Source organism: Octopus sinensis, linkage group LG1 (assembly GCF_006345805.1).
Source record: "Octopus sinensis linkage group LG1, ASM634580v1, whole genome shotgun sequence".
NCBI classification, from domain to species: Eukaryota; Metazoa; Mollusca; class Cephalopoda; order Octopoda; family Octopodidae; genus Octopus; species Octopus sinensis.
In genome coordinates, this window is record NC_042997.1 from 24348267 (window position 1) to 24362938 (window position 14672).

Below are 14672 nucleotides of genomic sequence, written 5' to 3' on the forward strand. Positions count from 1 at the left end.
TTTAACCGAGCAAACCTGTGGCCTATGACGCTTTCTCTCTCTCTCTCTTTCTTTCTTCTCTCTCTCTCTCTCTCTCGCTCTCTCTCTCTCTCTCTCTCTCTGTAACCAGTTTACTATTATTGTTTCAGGCGTAAGTTTACGTTATCCAATACAGCCATTTTAAAGATGGTATGGTATAATTTGAAGGGATTTTAGGTTCTCTACTTAGGAACTAGAATGTTACAACCGGAAAGTTGCATTGATAGATCAATTCTTTATTGACAAGGCCTATTGGTGCCATCTCTAACCAACGGTTATCCTATGCCGATGAAGAGAAAAAATAACTCAGAAACCATGGTCTGCGGGTACCGTTTAAGTTTGAGTGGGGACATTTGCTCCTTTGTCCAAAGTATAAGGACGCAGTTATGCGTCTGTAGCCAACTGGAAAATATGTTTTCCTGGGGCTGAAAATCCTAATCAGGACCGCCACTTGACTTTAGCAAATAGATTTTACTCTTTATCGAAATTTTCTTCATACTCCAATAACAACCCATAAGTGTGAGAGTTCTTGTAAAAGGAATAGAAAAAATAAGTTTTCATATCCGTGTCTATCCTAAAGTCAAATGACGTATAAATAACAATATTTTTACCAAAAGTAGGTCACGGACCCAGATTACAGGAAGTTCGCTTGCTCGCCCGACAGAAAATAGTGTATATATAATCCAATAATAATTTTGACTGGAGAAATATTTATACACGAAAATACACATATACTTATGTGTAGTTAATGTATTTAAGTGTAAATGGTTTTATGAGACACTATATTTTTATGTATATATGTATGTGCGAGCTTCAGTGTCTACAATTAATACATGTATCTCTCTCTCTCTCTCTCTCACGCTAGACATATATAATATATACACACATACATACATGCATATACATATATATATATACATATCTATTAAATATATATATAATATATATATATATAATATATATATATATATATATATATATATATTATATATATATTATATATATATATATATATATATATATATATATATATATATATACACATACATATATAATATATATATATAATGTATACAACACACACAATATATCTATCCTTCTGCCTCGGTCTCAGTCTTTCAATCCTCTCTCTCCCTCTCTCTCTAATTCTCTGCAGATATGTGTGTGTTTGTGCGTGTGTGTATTTACGTGCGTGCTGTGTGTGAGTGTAACTGTGACTACGTATTTGCAAATATGTATTCGTATTTATATAACTACGCACCCCCACACATCCTCATTTGTGTATATACGTATCTATATATGTATAAATGTGAGTGTGTGTGAGCGTGTGAGTATGTATGTAATTGGGGAACTAAAATAGTGGGAGGTTTGATTGTCAGTGCACCAGTCAAATACAAGCAGTAGTCACAGACACGATGGTTTTTAATGTTTACTGTGTAAATATCGACAGGACAGCACAAGGGTGGATCAGACATGTGTACTCGCACGATGTCATTGCACCCCTGGACAGAATGGGGCCAGTTGTAAATGAAAGTGATATGAAAACTGTAAGTATGATATGATGTAGCAGTAAGAGACGAAATGAAGCTTTTCGTAACCCAGTTTTGATTCTCGTTTATAGTCATTACATTGTTTGTTAGTACTCTTAAAAAGCTCTGTTCGTCTACTTATACAAGGAAATAAAGTTGATATCATATAGCAACATAACGGAAACAATTAATAAATCATTATTGCATCTGACCTTGATATACTTTTAGTTCGCTCGATTAAATATGCTCTGGTATTAAGTTCTTTATATTTCATTCTTCCGGTGTCTATAAAATAACGGAGCAGAAAAGTGAAGGAATAGATTTAATCGATTCATACTGGTATCTTCGAGGTTTCTTCAAGTAAGAGAAAACTGTGAACCTCGGATGGTTTTTTTTTTTCATCATGTTGCGCTTTAAGAAGAAATGACGATATAAGTACAAATGGTTGCACTGTTGCTGTAATAACATTAGTTATCATTTGCTTCGAGCCACAATGATAACAGTTGTATGTGCGGTGGCGTAGCTAGAGTGTGTGATATCTGGTCTAGCTCTTTCGGCAATACATCCTATTTAGCCTTATACAGCAAGCCGAAAAGTGAGTCCCCATAAAAGATTCGCTCTATTACTCTCTACCGGCTACGCTGTTGTATATGTGATGCGTTTGTTTTTGTGTCCAAGGCGCAAGTGCAAGATAAAGTCAATAAATGATGAGTATTTAGTGTTACATATCATCTTCATCTAGTTTCAACTCACGAGCTGTGGCCATGCTGGGGCACCGCCATTCGGTGTTGCTACATGATTTTACTTCACGAATGCTTTTTAGCAATTGACATTGGTGTGCATAGAGAGTTTGATGCAGCGCCCTCATCTGCACCTCCTGCCGTGAAGTTGGTTCATCTGGGACACCTGACAGGAAGAGGTCCAGCTTTATTTTAAAGACATCCGCATCCACCCCATGCAGGTCTCTCAGATCCTTCGGGAGGATATTGAAGAGCTATGGACCTCTGAAGTCCAGGATATCGCAGTATCTTGTCCTCTATCTTAATGGCAAATTTGGAGTCCTTGGCACTATGCAGTGGCGGCCAGTTCTAGTATTTGTGTAACTCTCGATGCCAAAGTTTGGGACAAGTCCTTCTAGAATCTTCCAGATGTATATTATGGCATATCTTTCTCGCCTACGCTCTAAGTCTTTGTGATTTCAAGACATTCCGAACATAACCTAGCCTTTTAAATACCCTGGATCAATAAAACTAATACTTCATGTTGATTAGCTCAACACCAGTCCTGATCGAACAAATTTAGTATCGAAGAAGTTTTAGGGTGACTTTTCATTCAGGCATCACTTTCTGCCGAATACATTCTCCAACATGGGCTACTCTTTCTAGAAGAGAATGTTGTGATTTCAATATGTGATCGTTCGATCGAGTAGAAGTGTTTCTTTCTTTCTTTCTTTCTATTTTCCGAAACTATTAGTTGTTGATGTTCAACCGTTGTTAAATCTAACAGAGCAGATTTATATGTTCCGTTCATGAACATGCTGCATTTTTCTGTATCGAAAACGTCATTGTCTAATGTCTATCTTTATATAAAAAGAGGACAGCGAGCCGGGCGAAATGCTTAGCGGTATTTCGTCTGCTTTTACGCTCTGAGTTCAAATTCCGCCGAGGTCGACTTTGCCTTTTATCCTTTCGGAGTCGATTAAATAAGTACCAGTTACGCACTGGGGTCGATATAATCGACTTAATTCGTTTGTCTGTCCTTGTTTGTCCTCTCTATGTTTAGCCCCTTGTGGGTAGTAAAGAAATAGGTATTTCGTCTGCCGCTACATTCTGAGTTCAAATCCACCGAGGTCGACTTTGCCTTTCATCCTTTCAGGGTCGATTAAATAAGTACCAGTTACGCACTGTGGTCGATGTAATCGACTTAATGCGCTTGTCTGTCCTTGTTTGTCCCCTCTATGTTTACTCCCTTGTGGGCAATAAAGAAATATAATGTTTATCTTTATATAAAAATTATATTTTGAAGAGGATTTTGCATTTTAATTCTAGATTAGCTCAACAAGCTAAAGTTTCCTTTGTTGGTTAAATAAATACTCGGAGAGAAATATTTACATTCTGCAGTCGATTTTCGATATAGCTGACAGTTCATGATTATAGTTCCCATAAATATATGAACGATCAATCGAATACACTCGGTTTACTGTTGTCCAGTTCGTTCTGATTTCAATAGACCTCCTAAAGGTAACATTGGTTCCAAATTTTGGCACAAGGCCAGCTGTTTTGGGTGGGGGTGGAGGTGGGGTAAGTGGATTACATCTACTACCAAGTGCTCTACTAGTACTTATTTTATCGACCCCGAAAGATTGAAGGGAAAGTGGATTTCGGTGGAATTTGAAGTTAAAATGTAAAGATGAATTACTGCTAAGTATATTTTGGAGGCTGCAAACGATTCTGCCAGCTCGTCGCGTTTATCCTAAAGGTAATTTTGCATTTCATTATTTCTGAGTCAAAGACACTGTTTATATTTTGTGCTCGAACTAGTCAGCCAAACCCATTTACTGTATTGACAGTCTTCCAAGCAACGCATGGTCATCTACAAGAGAGATAGATCTTCTAGAAAAAAGAGTCATGAAATCTCACCCAAAACGCATATCATTGCGTTGCAAAAGTAAACATATAATGGATTATGTAATCCTAAATACACTTTTTGTATGAAAATAGATGATGCGGTTCTAATGGAGAGACTCTGACCATGAACTCAACAACAGAATCATATTCAGTTTCATTTGATTTTGCTATATTTTAGACTTCAAAAGAAACTTATTTTCCTGAAAGGCATCGCATTTTATTACGTATACTACATTTATTAATTTTTTCATATATAGTCGAATTTCATTGTGTGTGAGTGCGCGCGCACAAATACGCGTGTGTATGAATATGTATATCTCTATCTATCTATCTATCTATCTATCTATCTATCTATCTATCTATCTATCTATCTATCTATCTATCTATCTATCTATCTATTGTCAGGCGATCCATTTGCTGTCAACACCCGTTAAAAGGAGGGCTGGGCATGCCGTGGTTGATGATGCGCAGATACGCGCTGAGACTGCGACATCTCTGGCTCTATGTAGACGACGGTGAACAGGTGTGGTCGCCGTTTGTGAGGCACGCTTTCCCGCAGCTCGCCTCCAGACCGAACTGCAGTCGTGGATCAAAGAGGCCGAGGAAGGGCGAATGGCACCGCGAGTGTCGCGTTGCTCTCAAGCAACTCTGCCGTCCTGGTCGACCTTAATGACTTCAACACAACCAAAGCATTCTATAGGGGTTTGTGGAGGGGAGGTAGACGACGAGCTCGGGCGAACCTGGACGTCGATGAGGAGTACCTGACCCGCCTGTTCAGGACGACTTTCGGGCCAGGGCCCATGGACAACTTCCAGAGATCCCTGGCCTGGCAGTGCTACCGAGAAGCGCTACCCGTTCGGGATAAGCTCTACAGACACGGCTCGAGAACACGGGGCCGACCTGCCCGAGATGCGGTCAGAGCGACGAAACCGTTCTGCACGCACTCGTTCAGTGTCCAACAATTTCTGACCTGTGGGCTTATGTCGAACAACTGCTGTCACGTGTGGGACGAGTCGGTTTATCAGCTGAGTCTATCGTCAATATTGTCACGCTCCTCCTCCTTCAAACGGGAAGGAAGAGCTATTTTCATCATCCTTGTGGCTATGGCGAAAGAATGTATCTGGTGGACGCGTCTGAAAGGATTGGAGACAAACACTTTCCTCTCTGGTCAATCTCTCATCACACCTTCTTCAAGTACCACTTGAAAAGGAAAGTGAGAGTAGAGAGGCAAGTTTTGTCTAGCGAATGTTTTAAAAAAAGATGGGTGAATGTAGCAAGAATGGCACGTATGAATGACGAAGCCACCTTGAGCATAGTCCTATGACCCAAAATTGAAAACAGAGATTTGCTTATTTGCAAAAAAAAAAAAAAAAAAAGAAATATAAAATGTGACTCCATTGACCGAGGTTACCGTGGTCTTTTCCGTACGCTTTTCTTTCCACGGGTAAACCTCACCTGTCCTCCCATTTACACTTCATATTGACATTTCTGTGATAACGATCCCTATTGATCAATTTTCTTTTCCTCTCCCCCCTTTTTTTTAACCCCCCCTTTTTTGTCCTCTTTCTCTCCTTTTACGATCCCTTTTGATCGAAACTCCCCCCTTTCCTTTTTTTTCTTTTTTTTTTTTTTTTTTAAACCTTCAAAAGAAAAGCTCTACCTTGTAATTTGTTCTATCTGTGTGCAGCCCTATGTGGCTAATAAAGAAACATATCTATCTACCTATCTATCTATCTATCTATCTATCTATCTATCTATCTATCTATCTATCTATCTATCTATCTATCTATCTATCTATCTATCTATCTATATGAATGTAGCAAAGATGGTGCGTGCAAGCGACGAAGCCACTTTGAGCATGATCCTGTAAGTCGTAAAAGCAGAGAGAGAGCACTTTGCTCTAATGTGTTTATTCCTTCCCTGCCTGAAGTTACCGTGGTTTTTTCCGTAGGCTTTTCTTTCCACAGATAAACCTAATCTTGCTTCTTACATTTAAAAAATTTCTTCTGTGATACACGATCCCTTTTGATCGCCTTCCCCCTACCCTTTTGATCGGAATTTCGTTTTCTTTTTCATTTTCGAAACGAAAAGTTCTAGATTTGTATTTGTCCCCACTATGTTCAGTCCTGTGTGGCCAATAAAGAAAGTTATCTATCTATCTATCTATCTATCTATCTATCTATCTATCTATCTATCTATCTATCTATCTGTCTCTCTGTCTCTCTCTTTCTCTCTCTCTCTATCTATCTATCTGTCTGTCTGTCTGTCTGTCTGTATATCTCTAAATACACTGCCATACTTTTCGTTCCAAGTAGCTGCCATATCTATCGTTGTGTGAATCTGAATGAAACCTACAGAAACAGGCTAAAAAATTATTAACAAGTCAAATTATATAGATGTAACATCAAATTCTCTGTTTCTTCACATTTTAGCACAAGACCAGTAATTATGAGGAGTGGCAAAGTCGATTATATTGACCCCGGTGTTCGGCTGGTCCATAAAACGTAAAACCCGATAAAATGCCACTGCCGGTTCTGCCAGCTCGCCGCCACATCTCTCTATTTATAAACGGCAGTTTGTCTGTGTGTGTTTCTGTGTGTCTGTTAGGTTGTACCCTCACTCTGACCACGGCTTTCAACCGATTCTGATGAAACTTGACACACACATAGCCCAATGTCATAATTCAAAACTAACGCAGGAAAATTTTGAAAAGTTCCTCCAGTTCTGAAAAAATCGATAAATTCGACATGGGGTCGAGAATCAGAAACACAAACCACAGGACTGTCTAGGGGACGCAACTCGACCTTTTTGACTAAAAAAAAATTTACCATCATTTTTTTTCCATTTTTTGGCTATAACTCTCTAAAAATGCTTTATAGTTATTTCCCTTACAAACCCGAGCAACGCCGGGCGATACTGCTAGTCAATGATAATATTATTCTCTTTTGCTTTTCATATGGTTTCGCAACAACGAGGACCAGGTCTCGAGCCCACTTATCGCACCTTTGGCAATTGCCACTTTCAATAGTTTTGGATCGACCCTTTCTATGTGAGTGAAACTGGATACACAGAAAATGTACAGACGCCCCGCACAAATGGATTGCCCTGTATTTCTAAGACACAACCTCGTTACACTGTGTCAAACTGATCCTTCATTACAGTTACATGTCTGCAGAGTTAGTTAGTTAGTTAGTTAGTTAATTTGGCTCAAAAGCAAATAGCAAGGCCATGTAGGGGGACATGGAGTTAAGTACAGGGTGGTGTTCATGTAAAGAGTTCAGGCCACTTGAGGTCCAGGGAGGCTTTGAACAAAGCGGTCGTCGGCATCTTCACCATCTCGTCTGGCAGCTTGTTCCACGGATCCGCAACCCGGACGGAGAAAGCTCCTCTCCTTCGATTGAGATGAAATCGTCGCAGGTAGAGCTTTTCGGAATGACCCCGCAGCCGACGCTCTGGAGCAGGAGTGAAGAACAGCTCTTTCGAGAGGTTACATTTTCCACAGGTCTGCGGAGTGCATGCTTTAACTCTGGAATAGGTACTTCAGTTGAATGAATAGCTGAAATCTTATCGCCTAATGATAAATATCTGCCGCCAAATATGTGTCTAAATGTTTTACAAGCTAATGGGTCGAATCAATTAAATTAATCCCTGGATGGCATCAAATAACAAAACAACGGATTTTCTAAACCTTATGAAAATGAAATTGAAGAACAAAAAGCAACGTATTGACTGATGAGATTAGGACCTAGTATATACTGCTTGCCAGACAACCGCTTTACGGCCCTTTTTGCTTCTGTTTAAAGCTGGTATATTAGGGATTAAACATTCTCTAGCAAATAAGTCCACTGGGCGTTACTGTTTTCAGTCCTATGAGACGTAGGACCGGTTTTCTGGTTTCCGTGGAGTATAAGCGATTGAGAGCATTACACTCCACCTGAACGGGACGCCAGCCTCTCTCACAGGGATTCTCACAGCTGAATGAACTGGAGCAACGTGAAAGAAAGTGTGACACTCAAGAACATAGTACAACGCTAGGTCCGGGAACTGAAACTAAGTTCTTCGGATCATGAGTGCTACACCTAAACCACATTGATTGTACTTTTACAAATAACTTCTAAACATAGGTTTTATTCGACTGCAAAAACAAAAACAACAACAAAAATTCAATAGGCGTAGGAGTGGCTGTGTGGTAAGTAGCTTGCTTACCAACCACATGGTTCCGGGTTCAGTCCCGCTGCGTGGCATCTTGGGCAAGTGTCTTCTAGTATAGCCTCGGACCGACCAAAGCCTTGAGAGTGGATTGGGTAGACGGAATCTGAAAGAAGACCGTCGTATATATGTATGAATATATATATACAAATTATACAATTTCATTTACACTGTTTTGTTCTATATAAATATGTTTGACCTTAGGTAGTGGTTTAATAAATAATGTGATTGAGTATTATTTGGTTGTTGATAATTGATTTAGATGTATTTCTCCATTTTCTTATTTTGTATATATATATATATATATATATATGTATGTATGTATGTATGTATGCATGTGTGTGTATGTGTTTGTGTGTCTGTGTTTATCCCCCTAACATCGCTTGATAACCGAATAAGTCCTGAGGTCGATTTGCTCGACTAAAGGTGGCGCTCCAGCATGGCCACAGTCAAATGACTAAAACAAGTAAAAGAGTAGACTTAAGTTAGATTTTGAACACAGAACGAAAATGTACTGAAACCAAGTTCGACGATTTAACCATGTCGTTATTTTTTTGCTGCCGACACGCCACGTTACACTACTAACAACATTCACCCACAATTCTTGTAACCCTATTGACCTGCACGGAATCATCTTGTTTATAAATATAACAAGAATTTTTTTGAAAAAAAAAATAATAAACACGAAGATAAGTGCCTTACCGTGTGCAAAAATAGTCAACGTCGAGATTGTTAGAAGCAAGAAATAGTATCTTTCATTCCACTATTCAAACGTCTTCAGGTTTCGAAGAAGAGGGAGAAAGAAAACAAACAAACAAAACAAAACAAAACAACACCATGTAAGCATTCGCTATGAAAATAAATCGTCCGCTGTGCCAACGATTCACAGCAGCCATTTCCCCTACAAATACGACGCAAAGATGCTTTCATGTTTCATGCCATCTACACTATTGACATAGCTAACGAAAACAACACGCTCTCTTAGATACACACGCACACACATACACAAAAAGCAAACATATACATGCTTAAGAATTACAGAGGTTTATGTATGCATTTAAGCATATATGAATATATATCTATATATATATATATATATATATTATATATATTATATATATATATATATATATAATATATATATAATATATATTATATTATATATATAATATATATATATATATAGCATATATATAGATATATATATATCAATGTATATATAGCAAATCATACCACACACAGACATATATATTAAAATGTGAATATATGTTGTCTCAGATATCCTGTGTATGTAAAATGCATATATATCTATTTGTGTTTTGAGGATGGTGGTGCTTCGTCTGTCATATATACATATACATACATACATATATATATATATATATATATATATTATATGTTGTGTGTGTGTGTATGTGTGTGTGTTGTTTGTTGTGTTTGTGGGTGCATGTGTGTGTTGTGTGTGTGGTATGTATATGTATATGGCATAAATATTGTGTGTATCACACATATATATATATATACATATACATATAGATAGATATACATATACATTCCATAACATATATATATATATATTATATATATATTATATATATATATATAATATATATACATATCATAGAGCACTATGAGGAACTTTCAATAATTTGTAATAAAAATTTACCTTTTATTAAATAAACAAACCTACAAACACACACATTTATACGAATTCACATACACGATACATGTATATAGAAATATTTCTAGCGTATACTACTGAATAAAGTGTTAAATTTTGTTATTTTAATTTAATGTTTTAATTGGAGATTTAAGGACAGGGCCTATGATCTATTGAAGACTCTCGAAAACTGATTAGTAGATCTACTTAGACGTGTAAGGAATTCTTGCAGCAGAATGAACTTCGCCAGTGTACCGAAGTATTGAGTTGATGAATTTAAATCTACCAACCGATTAACGTAGCGTTCTACCTCATCTGCCTCATCTACCTCATCACAGTGTGATTTTAATGAATTTGACTCGAGGTGTGAATATGGCAGAATTTATTTGAGGTTTGGATATGGCAGAAAACTTATGTACATCGTAACGGCAGAGGAATAAACCGGAAACCGGAAATCTTACGTACACAACACTTTTTATCCGATTTGTGTGAAATCATCCATTTATTAGAAATCAACTTTCTATATTTAGAAAGAAATTAACCCATTTTATCCACCTTCTATCCTCTTTATGCTAAGTAAAGAAAAATACTAATATAATTATGAAGAGAATGGATGGAAGCACTCCGTCGGTTACGACGACGAGGGTTCCGGTTGATCCGAATCAACGGAACGGCCTGCTCGTGAAATTAACATGTAAGTGGCTGAGCACTCCACAGACACGTGTACCCATAACGTAGTTCTCGGGGATATTCAGCGTGACACAGAGAGTGACAAGGCCGACCCTTTGAAATACAGGTACAACAGAAACAGAAAGTAAGAGTGAGAGAAAGTTGTGGTGAAAGAGTACAGCAGGGATCGCCACCATCCCCTGCCGAGCCTCGTGGAGCTTTAGGGTTTTTTCGCTCAATAAAACACTCACAACGCCCCGTCTGGAATCGAAACCGCGATCCTACGCCGCGAGTTCCGCTGCCCTAACCACTGGGCCATTGCGCCTCCACAATGCAGAGAATACATTGGTTGCAAACACTGTTGAAAATACCAATTGCATATTATATTACTAATAGCTTAGAAATAAACGGGCAGTGATTTATTAGAGTCAGTCGAGTGACGGACAAAATGCGTTGCTAAATTTAGTTTTGTTGCTTACGTTCTGAATCGACATACTTTTGAAATTCCAGGGAAAAAAATGGTCACAATCAAGCAAATACCAGGATTGCTTTTATCGTTTGCGTCCCTTATTCGAATAGTGTGACATCATCCATCTATTAAAAATATTTGCATAAAAGGCGGTGAGCTGGCAGAAGCGTTATCACGCCGGGCGAAATGCTAAGCGGTATTTCATCTGCCGCTACGTTCTGAGTTCAAATTCTGCCGAGGTCGACTTTGCCTTTCATCCTTTCTGGATCGATAAATTAAGGACCAGTTACGCACTGGGGTCGATATTATCGACTTAATCCTTTGTCTGTCCTTGTGTCTCCCCTCGTGTCTCTCTCTCTCTCTCTCTTCTCCTCTCCTCATCTCTCTCTCTCTCTATATATAATATATATATATATATATATATATATATATATTATATATATATATATATATATATAAACTGAAATGCGTTTTTACCGCTTGGATCGCTTTCAATGCCACTACGTCCCGTCCGATTCGCTCCAAAATTTACAGGGACATGTAGAATGAGGTGACGATGCCCGTGGGCTACCTTAGAAATCCCTATCTTAAAAGGTGTGGTTGCTAGGGGCCATCTTCCTCACTCACGCTATTTCCTTGTGGGCCTCTTGTGGGCAGTAAAGAAATAAGAAATCCTTGCATAAAAGTGAATGCATTTACGACAACATTCCAACTAATAACGGTACATTTATGAAGATGTGATTAACTATAAGAGGGTCTCAAATACACTCACACACACATGCAAATATACGCACACTCATACACACACATGTGTACACACACATGTGTACACACACACGCGTATTTACATACTAACACATAGAAACACATTTGTAGGCACAAGGTTAAAGAGTAACGTAAATTGTATTCGTTTGGAAATCATTTACTGCAGACCTTTACTCGGTTGCTCTATTGATTCTTAAATTAGGAGAAGCTGACCCCGAGAAGAAGAATTTGAAATAAAGAGGCAGAAATTTTATTTAAAGAGAAATATTTGAAATATTATCAGTTCAGTTGGGTAAGTTCAACCCAGGGATATGTGATTTGTACATTGTGAATGTTTATGAAATAGATGCTAATATACACAAATAGAAGGGCAATCACTAATTGAAAGTTCACAATAAAAATTTAAAAAACAATCTTCAGACGTAATGCTAATTAGATCTGTGCAATTATTGAGATTTGAAAGCATATATTGATATGCTTTTCAAATCGAGATATTACCAACAAAGAGAACTTGTCACCTTACCTATTAGCAATGAATAGTTCATCGCAACATAAAACCGGAGATGAAATTGAAGGAGATCCTCCAGAATACCAAATTATCTCTTGGGTTCGACAGAACAACGGTCATGAACATGGAAACACTTACTCGTTGATTTGGAAGCTTCTACTATGGTTCAAAATTCATGGAAGAGATGTTGTTTTTAAACGTTTCAAAACCACTTCCAAAGACGTAAAAGATGTTATAAGAGGATTACTTAATAGATATCGATATTGCAACAAGTAACATGCTGTTTAGAGCTGTGGATGGCGAATTAAAGAAGTACTGAAGCGTCTGAAAGTTGACAACGCTGTTATCAATGTTGAGAGAGAGTTGGTGAGTGAAAGAGAGAGATTAGTAGATACGTTTGATGATGTAATGATCTAGGTAATAAATTTGGAAATTTGACAGAAAGGCAATTCCAAGAAGTTTGTACGTTAAGAAGCAAGGTTACGTGAGACGGCTTATAAACACCCATGTACAATGGTTATTAACAGACAAACACCGATATGCTACTCTGATATTGAAAGAAATTGTGAAAACTTAGACTTCATGAATTTGAATTGATTTTTGAAGGCTAAAATTCTGTGAAATAACCTCCTTACTTAATACATCACTGCTTTTGATGCTTGACAGATAATCTCAAGAGACCTCTCCGGCTTACATGATCCGGGTGAAAGATTGTCTGGTTTCAAAACAATCTTCTGTTCTATAGGGATAATTTCTGTTCTATAGGGAAAATAGTGACCGCCTCACCAAAATGATATCACATCAAATCAACGATCTAATGGGGCTACAAAAGTATGTCATTGCGAAACTACTCCATCCTTCAAAACATCACTACATGTGTAATGGACCTCTGAAATGTTGCAACGTATGACAAGTTATTTACAAAGCATCAGCAAAAATATTTGTGCCTCTCGAGAACGTACATAATTATATAAGTTTTTTGTACCGTTAGGAATATGGTGACTAAGAATCAAAGATGCTCCAATATTCAAGAGCTAGCTGACCTTCAAGCAAACCTAATCGGATTTCTTCTTTGGTATTCATGTTTAGTTTCCCCGAACATAAGTGAACATGGGCATAAATTCAAATGTGTTTTGTGATATGAGGATTTCATTATAACCATTTATTTCTTTTGATGCTTCTTGATAAAACGCTTTTCCAAGAATATATTTCGGCATTAAATTAAATGGATATTTTTATGATCCTTTGAAATAAGGATTTCTCCTTACATTTGTTTTCTGTTAATAAAGAAATTTTATGAAATGCTCTCTAGAAATGCTTTAGAAATGCTTCAGTAATTACAACTACAAATGTATAATGCCGAAAAAAAAAAAAGAACTTCAGTCCAAAATGGTAGAAGTCGGGACACCTGAAATTGCAGATGGAGTAACAAAACGTAATATTCTGAGATCTTCCAGGTTGGACTATCCAGAGTAAATAATTCGGAATAAGAATAATTCGGAATATAGGCTTTCTTAATGATGCCCAGATTCAGACAATCAGGAAAAGCCTCTGTGGTGGTGAGAATCTCGTGGAGAAACGTAGGTGAAGACCAGCGAAAGCATAGCCAAGGTGGAGTTGTAATGGAGGAGAGGCTGGCCAATCGATTACATTTAAATTTAAAACTAATTTTAAAATACGTTTGTTCTGATGTTACGATCTATTTATTACAGTTCCAATACATTCCGTTTATCCGTGTATGGCAGTAAGCTGACCTTCCGCAAAGTTCTGCACACCAAGGATGCATATGACCAAGCCGTATGTGTGCGCGTAAGTACGATTGTATCTATCTATGTAAGTATGTATATATGTCATTATGCAGATTTATTTCAAGATTTCTTGCTAATAGAAAAAGAGTCGGTTTTTAACCTAGATCCAATGCTCCTTCATTGGAATTTCAACATCTACAACTGGGTATTTTTGTTGGTATGAATGTCATTATTCCGTTTATTTCAAGATTCCTTGCCAATAGAGAAAGAACCGGTTTCTGTATATATGTATGTATGTATGTATGTATGTATGTATGTATGTATGTATGTATGTATGTATGTATGTATGTAGGTAGGTATGTATGTATGCATGCATGTAGGTTCTCTTCTGTTTTCCATTATGTGAATTCTCCCTCTAAAGGAGTTGGTTTCTAAAAAAAAAAAATACAAAGATCCATCGTTGAAATGTA